General features: G+C 42.4%; 1 protein-coding gene across 6 annotated transcripts in view; it reads right to left on the bottom strand.

Annotated features, from left to right (window-relative positions):
* COA1 (cytochrome c oxidase assembly factor 1) overlaps positions 1-18,581 on the bottom strand; it is a 108,244-nt gene that overhangs the window by 88,370 nt on the left and 1,293 nt on the right. For 2 of the 6 annotated variants that reach the window (XM_084857793.1, XM_084857794.1), the window contains exon 2: positions 13,353-13,473. The exons of 3 other annotated variants lie outside the window; for them this stretch is intronic. The gene's annotated coding sequence lies outside the window, so the exon portion shown is untranslated. Of the gene's footprint in view, positions 1-4,464; positions 4,532-13,352; positions 13,474-18,581 lie in introns of those variants that run through there. One more of the 6 variants, XM_084857797.1, reaches the window with a different exon arrangement.

Genomic DNA, 18,581 nt, shown 5'->3' with positions numbered 1-18,581 from the left:
GCATGCAGGTGCATGCAACTAGGCATGCAACTAGGGGCCATAGTGGCCCCTTCAGCCACCTTAAAATGGTACACAGCGGGTCAGAGGACCCTGCTGAAAGGGGTGAGCTGTGGTGTATGGGGAGGGGAGATCCCTAAAAATCAGGCAGAGGCACCTTCTGTGAGCAGAACCCTTCTGTCAATAGAAGACAGATCCTGAATCCAATGGAAATCCAATGGAAATCCCTTATGACTCTCAGCAACTCCTGAATCCTTATAGTTTGTGTCTGGCAAGCCTGATTTCAACTTCTCCACCTTGCCTTCCACACTGTAAGCAGTCCATAGCAGACCTACAGTTCAGCTTAGTGGGGAGGGGGGAGGAATTTAAAACTGAACAAATTCTAGTAAGCACAGGAAAAAGATTTACAGCCTGCCATGCAAAAGTGTATATTTTATACTACATGCCTTTGATATAGTTCAGTTCGTCATCCCTCATTTGTGTATAGGAATGAACAAATTGCAAGAGGAACACTCTTGGAATCAACACAACTGCATTTAAATTAATTTGGTCTGGGATATGCCTAATGTGACACACTGGCAGCTTTTTGCTTTCCCCCCCTGCCCTATTCCCATTAGAGATGAAGGGGAATATATTTTCCAGAACCACAGAGGAAATGTAAACATTCTATTTAGTTGCAAATGGAGCTTGGAAAAAGCAAGAACAGTACCGGTGAAAAGGAAAATTCAAGTATATTCTACTATATCTCACATGATCTGCCCTGCCAAACCCCAGTCCCCATTTTCCAAAGCTATACATGTATACAATATGATTTGTGTATACACTTCTGCAAAATGAAGTCTTAAACCTGTCATGCTTGCTAAAATCTCAACATCTTAGCAGGGTGGTCAACAGTGGAATGTTTTTATGGCTTCCTGACTACAATGCTAGTATGTTCAAAGAATGAATTAAGAGACTAACTGAAGCTTCTTCATCTACAGTGTAAAGTCACATAATTTGATTTTATACCAGTTTAACTGCATGGCTTCTCCAGCAGATTCCTGGAAATTTTAGGGTAAAGATAAACATACTGTACATTCTAAATATGATGGAAAAGATGACGTTTTTGCCCTGGAAAAAGACGTGCCTCGGAACGCAGCAAATACGTGTCAAAATGACCTTTACTGCATTCTAGTCTTTCTTAACCCATACTTTGATGAGGATACAGAGAATTCTCTGTTAGACAGTCCCATTCATTTCACTTCATAAGGGAATGACCATTAAATAAGCTCATGTCTATAGTGTAGATACAGCGTAAGGTTATAAACAATATCACAGGTCTCTTAGCTCAGGATTCCTTTCTTGGCTCAGGGATGCTTTACACATTACCAAATTCCTATCCGGAGGAGCCCTGTAGAAATTAACACAAAAAATATGTGTGGTCTGTAATGTGCAACAATTCTACTTGCATGTTTCCCTCTGTATATATTTAAAGCTGAAAAGCCACAGCTACTCACACTTTCTTAGCAATGTGTTAACTGGATGTACACACTATGAAAAACCTGCCTATTTACATTTTTCTCTCTCTACAGCCATGTGTATAATAAATGACTGCCAACCAAGGATAATACTTCATATATCTGATAATATGGACTCTAGTCTGTGAAAGCTTCTGCTTCTGGCACAAGACTCTTTGTTCCTTTTGTTGCATGTGGAACTATTGCATTACAATTTATTTATTTAGAAATTGTGTAAACCCTTATCTAATTTAAATCCCATTGAATTCAAAGGGACCCAAGTCTTGGTCTAGATCCAACTCCAAAATATCAATCACACATCAACAATAGCACTTTGAGCTAGGGTGGAAGCAAACAGAGAGCCTGTGCAATTGCCACTATGTTGTTCTTTGAGGAGTGAGCTATACGTTCTGAACCAGCTGAAGCTGTTCAAGGGCAGCTCCAAGCTGAGTGCATTACAGTAGCTAATCTTGAAGGTTACAAAGGCATGGGGACCAGTGACAAGATCCTCATTGTTCCACAAAGGACACAAGAAATGCACCAGACATAACTGAAAAAGGCACCCCTACCCAGAGGGGACATCTGATTTTTTCCTAGCACAAAAGTCAGATCCAAGAGCAATAAGTAGCCCTCAGACTACAAACATCCTGTCTTACAACAAGCCTGTCAGGGATGAGTCCAAGCTCCTTGACAGCTCCGATTCTGAATCGGAGTTGGAACAGCTACATCAGAGCCTGCGGGAGGAATCTTCCCTAGAGCCCCAAGATGCTGCGAGAGATTCCTCTGAAGGCCTTGACAAACAGATGGCCCAGGCTGAGTTGCTGCCCTCTCCCTCCACCATGAGAACTCAAGTTTCCGAGGAGGAAGAGAGGCATGACTTGAGAGACACTAGGGCGATTGCAAAGCAAAGCAGGAAAAGTTAGGGACAGGGCTCACTCTTCCAGGATAAGCCACTCGTAGAAGCCAATGTAGGTGGGAGACATGCAAAGGGAGGGGCCATCACTGCTAGGCAAGTTTGGCCATGAGGTTCACGGGCAAACTGTCAGCAACTTCACTACCCTCCGGTTCGTCTCCTCTGATTAGAGATTGCAGATTAGTTGTTTAGGGCCTGAGACAGTCTGAGAGCTTCCTTGAATCTGCATTTGTAGAAAGACTAGTCTCTAGCAAATAAAGTCATATTAGCCTGAAGCTTTGTCTCTTTGTGGTTTTGATTGCAAAGGGAAAGAATGATCCAATCCCGACACAGCCACTCAATTTCCTAAGATCGCACAGATTCTCCACTAAATCACTTCGATCTTCTCTGGAGAGGAGATCCGACCATTCATTTTAGTTAGCCCTCATCCATGCAAAAATAGCCTCCAAATGGATTTATATACTGGTTTCAAATATCAATTCCTATAACGGAAGCATCTTTCATATAAGAACTTGGTAAGGTGTGGCATGGCCTTCACCCAGGATCAGTCACAACAGATTTTTCCTCAGTGGTGGCTAGAATTCATAATTTCCAAAATAATTAGTGGATCAAACATTCTAGAACTGAAAGTTTGATTCAGTTAAAGCTGGGGCTCAGTCCTAGAACTTACTTTCAATTATTCTGGCTTTCATAAATAGACTTGAGAGCTTCAACAGACTTTAGCATAGCTTTCCCCCTAAAACACAGGCAGAATGGAGGTTCTCCATTTTGACTTTGCCAGCACTGCAGGTGCATTCGGCCCCCCAAAATCTGTGGCGGAATGGCCTGCCACCCCCCTGCCCCCATGCGGATCCCTCCCAGGACGAGACTTACCTGGGGCGGATCTTCCGGGTGGCGGCGGCTCTGGCGGCTGGTCTTCCGACCGGCTGCCGCCACCACCATTTGCAGTCTTGTCGCTTTGTTGTTGTTTCTTTACAAGACGTGATAGGCTACGTAAAGATTTACGTAGCCTATCACGTCTGGTTTAAAAAAAAACAAAAACAAACGCATACGCAAATGGTGGCGGCTACGGCCGCCACCATTTGTGTTCCTTATTTTTGGCCATCTTAGTCTACGTAAATATTTACATAGACTAAGACGGCCAAAAATAAGGAATGCAAATGGCGGCGGCCATAGCCGCCGCCATTTGCGTATGCATGTTTGTTGTTTTTCTTAAGCCAGATGTGATAGGCTACGTAAGTCTTTACGTAGCCAATCACGGCTGACTACAGGACGCAAACGGCGGCGGCTATGGCCGCCGCCATTTGCATCCCTGCTAGCCAGCGGCCGGATGTCTGGCTGCTGGTGGAGCTGGCCGGCGTCTCTGCGGAATCCCCATGGAGCGGAGCTGGCTGGGCAGGATTCAGGGGGGGAGGCGCAGAGTGCCTTCCCTCCCCAGCGAGAATTCCAGGGGGGAGGGACGGGGCGCCTCCCCCCCGCCAGCGGAACCCGGCAGAGCCAGGTAAGGGGACTTTCATACATCCCTAATTAAAATGCAATGTCACAGTTGCAGTCTGAAGTAGTATAATCCAAATACGATGCCAACTCCTTCTATAACTGTTCTGTGTAACTCAAGGGTAGGCAACCCTTTTCATATTTGCAAATATGAAAAACTGTCCTGGACACAACCATAAAATAGCTGCCATTGGTGGGCATGGCTGTTCACAAAGGACAAGTAACCTTCCCAGAGGCCTTCATGGAAAATTAAGATGGCAGCAGTTAGAGGCTCTCACTTTGCTTTGGCACGATCCCAGCTGCCAGCAAGAAAATATAAAAATACTTTTAAAATAAAAAATGGGGGAAATGTTTCTGGCAATAATACTAACATATCTGGGATATTTCAATATAGGTTCACTTTTCTGCCAGGGTTCCTGTTCTTTAAAAATGGCCCAACAAACAGGATTCTACATGGGAAACTATCCTCATATTGTATTTCCATGCTTCATGGGCTAAATTTCTTCCTTTTGTTCAGCTGTTATAAGCAGAGGAGCTCAAAGACTTGTGAGAACAGAACAAAACCTTCTCATGGCGGGTATCTCGGATTGTATACAGGCACAGCTTTCACGAAAATGGCCTCATGCAGCCCCTTATAATACAAAAACATGAAAATTCATTAAATACAATAAAAAACAAACTGCAGTATAAAAGCAACAGATCAAATGGCAGTATAAGCAGAAAAAACGCAAATAAGAGTAAAAGTAATTACATAGTGGACTTTTTACATTAACTTATCTCTATCAAACAATGGACCACAGAGATATGTAAGCATTCATCTTCCTGGTGACGTAAACACAGATCTTTGTGCCAGTATTTTGTGACTCTCAGCAACACACTCATCAACACTACAACTTAGCTTAAGCCATCTTGAAAATGAGGCTATTACTATTGTAAACGGGATGCTTCAACTGCACTTTAATTATTGTTTATACATTGGACTGAACATTTTAAAAAACTGAAATGTTATCAGTTGATTATACGTTCAAATGTGTTACAAAACTAGGCTGGCTTTGGATACCTGAATTAAAAGCAGTGTCCTCAACCTCCACAAAGGACAAGTATCACTTGTGGGAATATGACTTCTAGTAATTAAAACGAAGCATTGTAATACATACTCAGAGAAGATCAAATTAAGGTATTATGAGTACCTTTTAAACCATCATTTCCTAACTTTGGAGTGTTCAACTTTATTGACAAAATGATGACTTCAAAACATTTTTATTACACGTTGGTCAAAATCCCAGACCTGTCCTTGCAGAAAACACAGAGACTAAATGCATTAGGTACATCATTAAGTTCCTTGTCCTTAGTTTCAAAGCCCTCCATCGCCTTGCTCCTTCTTATCTCTCTGTGCTTATTTCCCGACACATCCCTTTTTGGGGTGACCTTTCATCCAACTCCACCATCCCCAGCCGTCCAAAGATCCCATGCTCCCTGAAATGACTCCAACCATTTTTACTTGCTGCCTCTTATGCCTGGAACTGCTTCCCAGAATGCCGCTTTGTGACCATCTCCCTTTTTCCTTTAAGTCTCTCTTTTAAACTCAACTTCTCCAGGAAGCTTTTGGATCATCCTCCCAGTCCCTATACCTTACTGTAAATAAGTCAAAGTATGTGTCATTGATGCACTCACATATTCTTCCTCTACTTACCCATGCCTCCATTTCTCCCTTACTGTTTTTTCTCTGTGTCTGTGTTAGATTTTAAGCCCGTTGAGTTGGGGACCTATCATACCTGTTCTCTGTAAAGCACCATGTACATGGACACTGCTATATAAATAAATCAACAAGAACTGGCTTCTCTGGAGTCACAGGCATTTTTGGTCCAGGCACTGCTTGTAACGACACTGAAAATGTGTTAAAGAGCAGATGAGAGAGCAATGCATAGCCCGGTGCAGATTCAACACTTAACCACGGTATACTAGCCATGGTTCGTTTTTCTTAACTTTGGTGAAAATCCCAAGCATATAGTGGGATGTATGCTAAGCTCTGCCCACAGAATGCATTGACAGGGAGACATCAGTGAGACCGACCTGGCACAATGCAAGCAAAAAATCTTGAAAAGCAGGGAAACTGCCTTAACTATGATTTGCTCAATATGTAATGCTTAACCGTGGTTAAAGTAAACCATGTTGTGCAGATCTGCTTCAAACCATGCTTTCCATTGTTGTTGTTCAGTCATTAAGTCGTGTCCAACTCTTCGTGACCCCATGGACCATAGCTCGCCAGGCCTTCCTATCCTCCGCTCTCTCCCGGAGTGTGCTCAAGTTCATATTCACTGCATTGGTGATGCTATCTAGCCATCTCATCCTCTGCCGTCCCCTTCTCCTTTTGCCTTCAATCTTTCCCAGCATCAGGGTCTTTTCCAGGGACTTTTCTCTTCGCATTAGGTGGCCAAAATATTGGAGCTTCAGCATCTGTCCTTCCAATGAGCACTCAGGGTTGATTTCCTTTAGGATGGACTGATTTGACCTCCTTGCAGTCCAGGGGACTCATAAGAGTCTTCTCCAGCACCACAGTTCAAAAGCATCAATTCTTCGGCGCTCAGCTTCCCTTATAGTCCAGCTCTCACAGCCATACGTTGCTACTGGGAAAACCATAACTTTGATTATACGAATCTTTGTCAACAAGGTGATGTCTCTGCTTCTTACTATGCTGTCTAGGTTTGCCATAGCTTTCCTCCCAAGGAGCAAGCGTCTTTTAATTTCATGGCTGCAGTCACCGTCTGCGGTGATCTTGAAGCCCAAGAAAATAAAATCTGTCACTGCTTCCATTTCTTCCTTCTATATGCCAGGAAGTGATGGAGCCAGATGCCATGATCTTAGTTTTTTTAATGTTGAGTTTCAAACCAGCTTTTGCACTCTTCACCTTCACCCTCAACAAGAGGCTCTTTAGATCCTCTTCGCTTTCTGCCATTAGGGTGGTATCATCTGCATATCTGAGGTTGTTGATAATTCTCCCGGCAATCTTAATTCCGACCTGTGATTCATCCAACCCGGCGTTTCTCATGATGTACTCTGCATATAAGTTAAATAAGCAGGGCGACAATATGCAGCCTTGTCGTACTCCTTTCCCAATTTTGAACCAATCGGTTGTTCCATGTCCGGTTCTTACTGTTGCTTCTTGTCCCCCGTACAGGTTTCTCAGGAGACAGGTAAGGTGGTCTGGTACTCCCATCTCTTTAAGAATTTGCCACAGTTTGTTGTGATCCACACAATCAAAGGCTTTAGCGTAGTCAATGAAGCAGAAATAGACGTTTTTCTGGAATTCTCTTGCTTTCTCCATGATCCAGAGAATGTTGGCAATTTGATCTCTAGTTCCTCTGCCTCTTCAAAACCCAGCTTGTACTTCCAGTAGTTCTTGGTTCACATACTGCTGAAGCCTAGCTTGTAGGATTTTGAGCATAACCTTGCTGGCATGTGAAATGAGCGCAATTGTATGGTAGTTTGAACACTCTTTGGCATTGCCCTTCTTTGGAATTGGAATGTAAACTGACCTTTTCCAGTCTTGTGGCCACTGTTTGAGTGTTCCAAATTTGTTGGCATATTGAGTGCAGCACTTTAACAGCATAATCTTTTAGGATTTTAAATAGCTCAGCTGGAATACTGTCATCTCTGCTAGCTTTGTTGTTACCAATGCTTCCTAAGACCCACTTGACTTCACTCTCGAGGATGTCCAGCTCAAGTTCAGTGACCGCACTATCATGGCTGTCAGGGACATTAAGATCTTTCCTGTATAGTTCTTCTGTGTATTCTTGCCACCTCTTCTTAATCTCATCTGCTTCTGTTAGGTCCCTGCCTTCGTTGTCCTTTATCATGCCCGTCTTTGCACAAAACTCGTTCCCTTGAGATCTCCGATTTTCTTGAAGAGATAATAGTCTTTCCCATTCTGTTGTTTTCCTCGATTTCTTTGCATTGTTCATTTAAGAAGGCCTTCTTGTCTCTCCTTGCTGTTCTCTGGAACTCTGCATTCAGTTGGATATATCTTCCCCTTTCTCCCGTGCTTTTCGCTTCCCTTCTTTCCTCAGCTACTTGTAAAGCCTCATCAGACAGCCACTTTGCTTTCTTGCATTTCTTTTTCTTTGGGATGGATTGAGTTGCTGCCTCCTGAACAATATTACGGACCTCCGTCCATAGTTCCTCAGGCACTCTGTCTATCAGGTCTAATCCCTGAAATCTATTCCTCACCTCCACTGTATATTCATAAGGGATATGATTTAGGTCATACCTGAAAGGTTTAGTGGTTTTCCCGACGTTCTTCAATTTAAGCCGAAATTTTGCAAGAAGCAGCTCATGATCTGAGCCACAGTCAGCTCCAGGTCTTGTTTTTACTGACTGCATAGAGCTTCTCCATCTTTGGCTGCAAAGGACATAATCAATCTGATTTCGATACTGACCATCTGGTGATGTCCATGTAGAGTCACCTCTTGTGCTGTTGGAAAAGAGTGTTTGTTATGATCAGCGTGTTCTCTTGGCAAAACTCTATTAGCTTTTGTCCTGCTTCATTTTGTACACCAAGGCCATGCTTGCCTGGTATCCTGGTGATTTCTTGACTTCCTACTTTAGCATTCCAATCCCCTATGATGAAGAGGACATCTTTTTTTGGTGTTAGTTCTAGAAGGTGTTGTAGGTCTTCATAGAACTGATCAACCTCAGCTTCTTCGGCCTCAGTGGTTGGGACATAGACTTGAATTACTGTGATGTTGAATGGTTTGCCTTGGATTCGTACTGAGATCATGCTATCGTTTTTGAGATTGTACCCCAGTACTGCTTTTCCCACCCTTTTCTTGACTATGAGTGCTACTCCATTTCTTCTAAGGGATTCTTGCCCACAGTAGTAGATATGATGGTCACCTGAATTAAATTCGCCCATGCTTGTCCATTTTAGTTCACTGATTCCCAAGATGTCAATGTTCAATCTTGCCATCTCATGTTTGACCACCTCCAACTTACCTTGATTCATTGATCTGACATTCCAGGTTCCTAAACAATATTGTTCTTTACAGCATCGGACTTTCTTTTCACCACCAGACACATCCACAGCTGAGTGTCCTTTCGGCTTTGGCCCAGCCGCTTCACTCTTTCTGGCGCTACTTGGAAAATCCCTCTGCTCTTCCCCAGTAGTATATTGGACACCTTCCAACCTGAGGGGCTCATCTTCCGGTGTCATCGCTTTTAGCCTTGTGATACGTTCCATGGGGTTTTCTTGGCAAGAATACTGGAGTGGGTTGCCATTTCCTTGTCCAGTGGACCACATTTTGTCAGAACTCTCTGCCATGACCTGTCCGTCTTGGGTGGCCCTGCACGGCATAGCTTATGGCTTCACTGAGTTACGCAAGCCCCTTCGCCACAACAAGGCAGTGATCCATGAAGGGGATGCTTTCCATACTTAGCCATAATTTAGGTATTCAGACACGGACACTTAACCATGATGAAAGAAAACAATTATTAGTTGTCTGAATAAGGCCCCCAACTTGCTACATAAGGCTAGGCAATTCCCAGTTCCACTTTGCTGGTACTGACCTCACCTAAATGCCAACAGGATCTGAACTAGCTTTGATTAACCAAGAAACAGATCTGGGGGTTCTGGGGGACAACTAATTAAGAACATCAGCATGCTGCAGTAGTGAAAGAAGGTGAACTCACTAGCTGCATTTGCACAGAACGATAAGCCAGGATTCTGGAGAATCTTAGTTTATTGTGAACTAGCTGCGTGTTCGTTCACTCCCACCTGGTACCTTCTCTCTCGCAACAGTCTAAACCAGGGATCTCCAACTTGTTGCGACCTGTGGACACATTTAGGAATTTGATAAACTGCTATAGACACCGCCACAAAATGGTTCCCACAGAGGATGTGGCTAGCCAGATAATGGCTGCCATAGGGGCCTGGCTAGTCAAAAGTAAGTTAAAGAGGTGGTGGTGGGGAGAGATATAATGAGTCTAGAGGCAGGGAGGGAGAGGAAATAGCAAGGCAAGAGAAAGAGCAAGTGTAGAATCTAAGAGGGGGAGAAACAGTGAGCTAAAGAGGTGTGAGGGATAGAAATAGTGAGGTTAGAAAGGGAGAGAAAGAAGACTGCTGCAACATTTTCCAAAGCTTTTATTAAAAAAAAAAACATGAAGGAGGCAGGGAGAGGGAAGCTTCATGGGCACCCTTGGAGGCCCCTGTGAGCACCATGGCACCCATGAGTGCCACATTAGGGACCGTTAGTAAACAAACCAGGAAGGATTTGTTTAGCCATGTGCCATCCAAACTGGGAATCTTGGTCTGTCACTCCCAAACAAGCCAAGAGTTGTAAATCAAGAACAAGCCCTAGTTTGCAATCCTGGCTTCTTTGGGCGTGGTAAGCCAGGATCCCCAGTTTGGACAACACAGTAAACAAACCCGTCCTGTTCTGTTTAGCCAGTGGAAGAAGCCAAGTAGGAGTGAACAAACTGCATGCGTTTGCACACAACTCATTCACAATAACCCAGGATTCTGCAGAACCCTGGCTTATTTATTTAAAACATTTCTTAGCTGCCTCTCAGGGCAGAAGCCCTCCCAAGGCGGCTCACAGCAATAAAATACAGAAAAACAGTTAAAATATTAAAAGCGATAAAAACACAAACACAATAAAATAGCAATAAAAACAACAATAAAAGCTAACATTAAAGCCAGCAACAACAGCAGCCATATCAAGGGAAAGCCATGGTAAAATAATACGTTTTAAGGCCTTCTTAAAAGCCTGCAATGATGGAGCATGGCAGACCTTTGTTCCAAACGTGTGGGGCTACTGGAGAGAAGGCCCTTCCACATGTGGTCACCGACCTAACTGCTCTCATGGTAGAGCAAATGAGAAGGGTCTCTCTTTCTGATCTTAAAGTGTGGGCAGGCTGACATGGGTGAAGGCGGTCCTTCAAGTACCTTGGTCCCAGACTACATAAGGCTTTAAAGGTCAAAACCAACTTTAAACTGGGCTCGGAAACACACCACTAACCATCATTCTCCACCAGAATGCAGCCACTGTTGGGAACTATTAGGAAAGGAAATACTAAAATATTTATATTTAACCTCACTTTTTCTTGTTGTAGGGGGAACTATTGATGCGGGGGAGGGGAACAGTCTCAGGGCCTCAAAATATTTTGAGGTGTTCCCAGCCTACCAGCCTGACACTCCCTGAAAGGATGTAGTGGGAAAACCAATGGGCAATGTAACAGAACGTGGAGGGGCAGTGGGAGAGAAAAACAAGGATTTGTTTATCAAGGAGTAGGAAAAAAGGATGAAGAGCACGAGAAACAATTCAGAATAAACACGCCCTTTAAGGTAAGCCTTCCCCAACCTCATGCCTTCAGATATTTTGGACTTCCATCTCCCATCAACCTCAACCAGTATGGCCAACAGTTTGGAATGCTGGGACCTGTAGTTGCCTTGAGTGCCATTTTTTGGTAGAAAGACTGGGTACACATCAAATCAATCAATCAATAATAGGCAGTCCAAAACATCTGGAAGGCTCCAGGTTGGAGAAGGCTGCTCAAACAAAACAAAAAATAGGAAGGGAAGGAGTCCAATAATTCAGTGATCCATAGGTAAACAACTAGAGTCCCTCAGACATGCCTGGGCTGGGCTGCAACAGTAGGCCTCTGTCTCTGTCACTCCCTTGGCCGTGGAGATGCTGGATTAACACTGAGAAACAGAAAGCTGCTCCCCTCTCTTCCATGGTCCTCTCTAGAGGACTCTTCTTATTCACTCTCTCACTCGCGTGCTCTCCTCTCCCAGTGTCTTTTCCTTCCTCAAATATTCAGCTTTCCCTCTCTGAATCTCTTCAAATGTCTCCTCAGAAAGAACCCCTCAGCTCCCAAGGGACAAAAAGGGATCAGGTATCCGGCAAGAGGCTACACTTCACGGGATTACATACATAATGCCATTCAATACATCTTTGGTCAGCCCCATTTAGAATACTATGTACAGTTCTAATCATGTCATCTCAAAAAGGTCACAGCTGGAAAAGCTCACAATTACTAAAGGGTTGGAGGCCCTTCCCTCCAAGGAAAGGCCTTTTCCATTTCAGGCCTTTTCGCTTTATTATAAAAAGACAACTAGGGGAGGGGCCATAAGTTTATAAACCTATAACTGGTGTGGAGAGAAAAATCTCTTCCCCTCTCTCATAATACTAGAATTCAAAGTAATCCAAGGAAGTTGACTGGTTATAAATTCAGGTCTGACTTCTTAACACAACATATAAGGGTGCAATCCTATGCATGTTTAGACAGAGAAGAGGCCTACATCTCCCAGCATTTCTCAGCCAGCCTTGCTGATTGGGGAATGCTGGGAGTTGTAGGCCTCTTCTCTGTCTAAACATGCATAGGATTGTGCCCTAATTAACTTTTGGAATTCACTGCCAAAATATGTAGCAATGGACACAAGCTTAGAGCAAAACTATCTGTTACCTCAGAATACATCTGTTCCAAACACATGTTTGCAGAGGTAACACAAAATGTGGAGACACGAGCATTTGCAGGGAAGAATTGGCAGCTAAAAAGAGAGTGCTTTACCCTTCCCACAACTGTCAAATCTCTCCTGCAAATATGCAGACATCATTTTCCTCTAGCCGGATTTACTTTTGGTCTCACACATCAGACTTGTGAAAAAACAGGCTAAAATGGCCAGAGCACTGTAGGGCAGAGTCAGAGCTGAGAGAGAGGTTATGCTCCCCACCACCATTTTATTCTACTTCTTCCCAGAAATGTCCCCCTCCCCGCTTCATTAGCATTATGAGGCAAAGTTGGTGAGGAATCCCATTCTGTCCTTAGACAGCTATTCATAGAGGAAAAGTAAGACCTGCAACAAAATGTTGCAAAGCGGAGCGCTTGATAATCCAATCCCTGTAATTAAGTCCCAGAAAATTTTCTGTTCTGATTTGTTGAACCAACAAAGCCACCTAGTATGCATGTAAGAAAACCAGAAAAACTAGACATCACCATAGTCTGGAATAGATTTTCTAAATGCCATCTTTCAAAATGCCTACTGCCAAATTTTAACTGCACCTATTTCGGCTCCTAGAACACTTACAGACATCATTCTGGTGTCTAAATATATGTTTTCTTTCAACACTCATAGAGAAAGCTTATGTATGACAACTATTCCATTGGGTTAGAGTAGCCAGAAGCCACAAAAGGCCATTAACCAGAACCCTATTGTCCGCTATTAATCTAGGGCAGCCTTTCCCAACCTGGTGCCCTACAGATGTTTTCGACTACAAGTCCCAGCATTCCTAGCATCTAGAGTGTACCATGTTGAGGAAAGCCGATCTAGTGCCAGGATGTTAAAAGCTGTGGGGGCATTTTTTAAAATCAAAGAACACACATTACTGTCTCAACAAAAATTGTTGCTTGATCCCTGCCAATTTGTACCATATTCATTACATGAAAACTAATACCAAGGTGCCTGCTTTGATGAAATTCCAAAAAGAACTCTTCTTGTTCTCCTTAATTAGAAAGTTGGAGCTAGAACAGATGGTTTATCTTAGTGTTGCTGTTCGGCCATGAGAACTGCTGGACCTACAAAACATAGGGATGGGTTCGTTAGAAAGAGGGGCACTCTGTTCAACTGTAATGGGTAAGACAAAGTTGTCCAGAAGCAGCAAGTCTAAACAGAACATAATGGAACTTTTAATGCTCCAACCCAAGCCAAGCATGACCAAAGGATTCAGTATAGACAACCAATGGATGGGAAATGCAAAAGATTAGCACGTTAGCTCCGAGGTTTTTCCTGTCGCCAACAGTCGTGATTGGTGGTGGAACTTGATACTGTATTTAAAAAAGTATTTTTAAAATGTGAAATATAATTTACCATTTCATAAACAAAGGCTACCACTTTTGAAATAAAAGGCCATCACTGATATTTAGTGATGAATTTTTTAGTGAATATTTTTCATCAAATATTTGGGAACACAAGAAGTATTTACAGCAACACCACAGAACTGGCATACCTTTTAAAATAAACATGAAAGCCCAACAATATTGTAGAAGATCCAGTTTTCAACGTCAGTAAATCCTATTTCAAGCGAACACGGCTTTCATATTACATTTTCTGTATTTAGATCATTAGAAGAAAATGTCATTTACGCAAACCCTAAGCACCCTGATTTACTATGGAGTAAGTCCCAATGATATCAATGCGATTTCCAAGAAAAATGGATAAGACTGGCCTGCTAGTTTGCTTCTCAGGGTGAAAGGCTTTGGATACAAACTGGAACAGGAAAATGCTTAAGTTTCATTTTTAAATTAAAAAAAGAGAATGCTAACTTGTCAGTGCAGGCTTTCAGAAGTTCTCAAGTTCTGGACTTGTTTGTTTTCCAGTTCCACTGATTAATCAGTGGGATATTTAATTTGCAATTGGTCCTTTACTTGTTTATTAATTGATGTGATACACAGCTAATACCTACTATATCTGTGCTTGATCAACAACCACTAATGGGGATGCCAATCTGACTCTACCCAGTAGTATATTTTTAATAAGAAGTTGGCAATCCTATGCACAAGCCAACACTTTCAGGTAAACATGCAAAGGAAGTCTCACTGAATTCAATGTTACTCCCAAGTACACAGGATTATGGTCTTGTAGCTATATTTACTGGTTCAGCAAAGACAGAGGAAGAGTTGCGTTGGACCAGTTTACACCATCAGCAGAATCATATACATAAGCTTTTCCTACAGGCAATCACTTTAGGCTGCAGGGATATGTGCAGGGGTGGGGGATCAATATTTGAATATAACCCCCCCCCTCAAAAAAACAACCTAAAATATCAGGGAGAATATTAAGCTGAAGCCTTCTCCCTGACTATTGCACTGACTGATAAAAAGGGGTTTGTAAAAACATACTTTCAAGATGTCTTAGCTAACATTTTTCAGTATACAGTAGGAATCTATTTTACATCTCAATGGAGCCAACATCACGTCTCTCTCCAGTTAAAATGGCATATTGGACATTCTGAGTAGGAGACCACCTCTAAACTAAGTAACATGTCGAAATGTTGACTCAACCAATCCAAGCACCTTCAGTTTTGGCATTACGAGAGAACTGCTTAAGAAAGAAGTGCTAAGGGATACTGATGAGTGGATTTTTATCCCTTCTAATCCCAAATGAACCTGAATTGCATCTTCCACATATTTTCTTTCAGTCTGATTTTAAAATACATTTGATAAGAATGAAGTCACATTTATGATGCGCTGCCACACTTTTGACCCCTCTATTGCAACTATTTCAGAACAAAGGGGAAATAAATAATATGCACATTAATCTGAAACCAAAAATATATATTTAAAAACCCTTTTAGGATGTGATCACTAAACTGCAGAAGAGGCAAATAATACCTGAAAAAAATAATTCTTATCACCAGTTCAAGAAAGAAGAAACAGGTGGCCTTCCTACGTTTAGGAAATATCTGAAGTGAGGCCCCAGTGGCTTAAGCTTTTCCAAGAGACTTTATTTTAGATGTAAATACAAGTACAAAGAAAAGAGAAACAAAGACTTAATAGGGCAAACAGGGAGGAGGAATCCCTTGCACCAATACAAGGAAAACGTAGTAGTCGACATATGGTGCATAACAGGCTTTACAAGATTAAAGGCTGCAATCCTAAGCATACCTACAAGGAAGTAAATCACACTGAACTCAGTAGGACTTATATCTGAGTAATCATGTTTAAGATCCAGCTGTAAAACAGAAAGAAAAATCAAGTTTGTGTTTTGCAGTAGAAATCCCCCTCTAGTGGTTATATGCTAGAGTTTTAATAACTAGCGTGGCTAAAGCTCACACACTTCCTTTTTACCTTGGCCACCTTTCTTGAAAATTGAAAATATAACTATGCATCTGTATTCCTAAACAGAACTCAGTAATGTGCTGGGGAAAATACTAAAACATGGTCTATCGCCATTTTTTAAAAAACTGTTCAAATTGGTCTGGTATCTCAGTCTATAGGGAATATTTAAAACCCTACCTGCTAGAATGTAGAGTTTTCTCCTATGTTATATCCCACTTTAACAACATTCATATGTGGCAGATACAATACAAAAGAGGCTTAGATTTGTATTTGTATTTATTTATTTATTTTATTGAAAACAGTCCCTGTTTAGTACCACTTTTCAGCAGGGAGTGAGGGAAAATCAGTACTATTGTTGATCACTTTACAGCTCAATCTTATGCACATTTATTCCGAAGTAAGTCCTATTATCTTCAGTCGGGGTTGCTCCTAGGTAAGTGTGCATAAGATTGCAGCCTTGTTGTCTTATCTAAGACTACTATTTTGCTCTGTTTTGTTCAGCTCAATTTAGAGTAGGGGGAGACAACCTCCAGATTTTTCAACTACAACTCCCATCAGCCCCAACCATCATGGCCAATGGTCAGGAATTATGGGGACTGTAGTCCAAGACATCTGGAGGGCACCAGGTTGCCAGGGACCAGGTATCCCTGATCTTGCACACCACACTTCTTTTTAAAATTCTTCAAATATGTTCTCTAAACAAGAGCAGCACTAAACTAATCCTGAAGAAATGAGAAAGAAATTAATCCACAGATATTTAGTAAAGCCTTGGTGCAGTTTTAAAGATTATTTAATATACTTATATCCCATGCTTCCTTTGGGTTGCTCAGATTGGCTTATATAAGACTTCCAGGCAGCTTCCTATCTAGGCTCTGACATGTATTAACATGTTTGCTTTTAACACATCTTTGGGAATGTGACATGAATGCAAATACCTGATGAAGTTCTCACAATAGTTAAAGTGATGGAAAAAGACACAAACACAACAACAGGCAGCGACTTCCATGTCAAGCCAGAATTTAGATCCAGTCCTCTAAGAAAAAAATAATTTTGCTTATATGCTGGTTGCAGCCTACTTCTGCCTTTTCCAAACAGCGCCTGCAAGCCCCCCTACCTCCAACATTTTTTTTTTCTTTTTTTATTGGGACAGCCAGGCATACTGCAAAGTGAAGCGCCCGTCTCCAGCTGCCCACCGTCTTTATTTCTTCAGAATGCCTCTAGGGGTCAGCTCTTTGCTCTTGTGGCATACCCAGCCACCCCCTAAAAATGCTTAAAAGAAAAGCTCCCCATCCTTGTAGGCCCCTTCCAACCCTACTATTGCAGGGGCCTTGTAGGCCCCTTCCAACCCTACTATTCTACTATTCTATGATTCTATCCCTCCCAATGTCTGGTAAGCTTGGGGTGGGAGGGGATGGCAGCGGGGAGTAATTGGGGGGGGGGATTTTATCTGTATTTTTGTGTGTGTATCTCTATGTGTGTTTTGTCTGTGGGGTTTTTGGTGTTTTACAGAAAACACACACCCAAAGCACAGACAAAATACACACAGATACAAAAAACACTATTTCTTCATCATGGGGGGTGGGGTGGGCTCCCAACATTTTTGTGACTAGCCACACACTACCATAGCAGTCATTTTATGGTCCTGCCCACAACACTTTTTAAAAATTGTGACTCGGCCATAAAAGGTTGGGAACCTCTATTCCCTAAGCACCAGAGTAAGTAAAAACAACAGAATCCTATGTGGCACCTTAAAGACAAACAATTTTATTGTAGCATAAGCTTTCATGGGCCAGAGCTCATTTTAGTTGGGGACATTAAGTGATATTCTGAGTTGGCAGATTATACATGGGTACAGACAGAAAAGAGGGAGGGGGGAATGTTATTACAAAGTGAGGCCAGAACGCCCAGCAATATCCTATTACTATGTAGAGCACAAATGCAACTGAGATCCAGACAAAAGAGTAAGGGCGCAATCCTATGCATGTTTAGACAGAAGTCCTACAACTCCCAGCCATGCCACCTAGGGAATGATGGGAGTTGTAGGACTTTCTGCTGTCTAAACTTGCATAGGATTGTGCCCTAGGAGAACCAATCAGAGCAGATACTAGTTACTCCTAATTGGTAACAAAGCAAGGTGAATAGTGAATAAGAGCTAGAAAAAGTTCAGAAAAGGTCAACCAAAATGATCAGAAGGGTTGGAACACCTCTTCTACGAGAAAAGGTTACAAAATTTGGGCCTATTCACATAAGAAAAAGGTAAGCTAAATGGGGACATGATTGACGTGTATAAAATTATGCATAGTGTGGGGAAAGTGGAGTGAGATGTTTTTCTCCCTCTCTCACAACACCAGAATCCAGGGCCATCCAACAAGGCTGAATGGAGGGAAATGCAAGACAGACAGAAAGAAGTTCTTCAAACAGTGCATAGTTACGTTACAGAATTTGCTGCCATCTAAGCTAGTGACGACCACTACATGGCTTTAAAAGGGGATTATAACGGCTACTAGTTATAAGGTATCCAGGAGCAAAGGCAAAATGCTTTCAAATACCAACTGCTGGAGAACAACAGTGGGAGAGGGCTATTGGCCTCATGTCCTGTTTATGGGCTTCCCAAAGGCATCACGTTGGCCACGGTGGGAAACAGGATGTTGGACTAGATAGGCCTTTAGTGCAGGGGTGGGCAGAAGGTAGCTCTCCAGATTTTTGGACTTCAGCTCGCAGAAGCCCTTGTCAGCATGGCCAATGGTCAAGAATGCTGGGAGTTGAAGTCCCAAAAAATCTAGAGATCTACTTTCTGCCCACCCCTGCTTTAGCTTAATCCAGTAGGACTCTGTAGTGTACAAAAT

This window comes from Heloderma suspectum, chromosome 5, assembly GCF_057233095.1.
Source record: "Heloderma suspectum isolate Gila_16-S chromosome 5, 16-S_ref, whole genome shotgun sequence".
Classification (NCBI taxonomy): Eukaryota; Metazoa; Chordata; class Lepidosauria; order Squamata; family Helodermatidae; genus Heloderma; species Heloderma suspectum.
The sequence above is the reverse complement of the archived record's forward strand: the minus strand, read 5'-3'. Positions and strand labels throughout refer to the sequence as shown.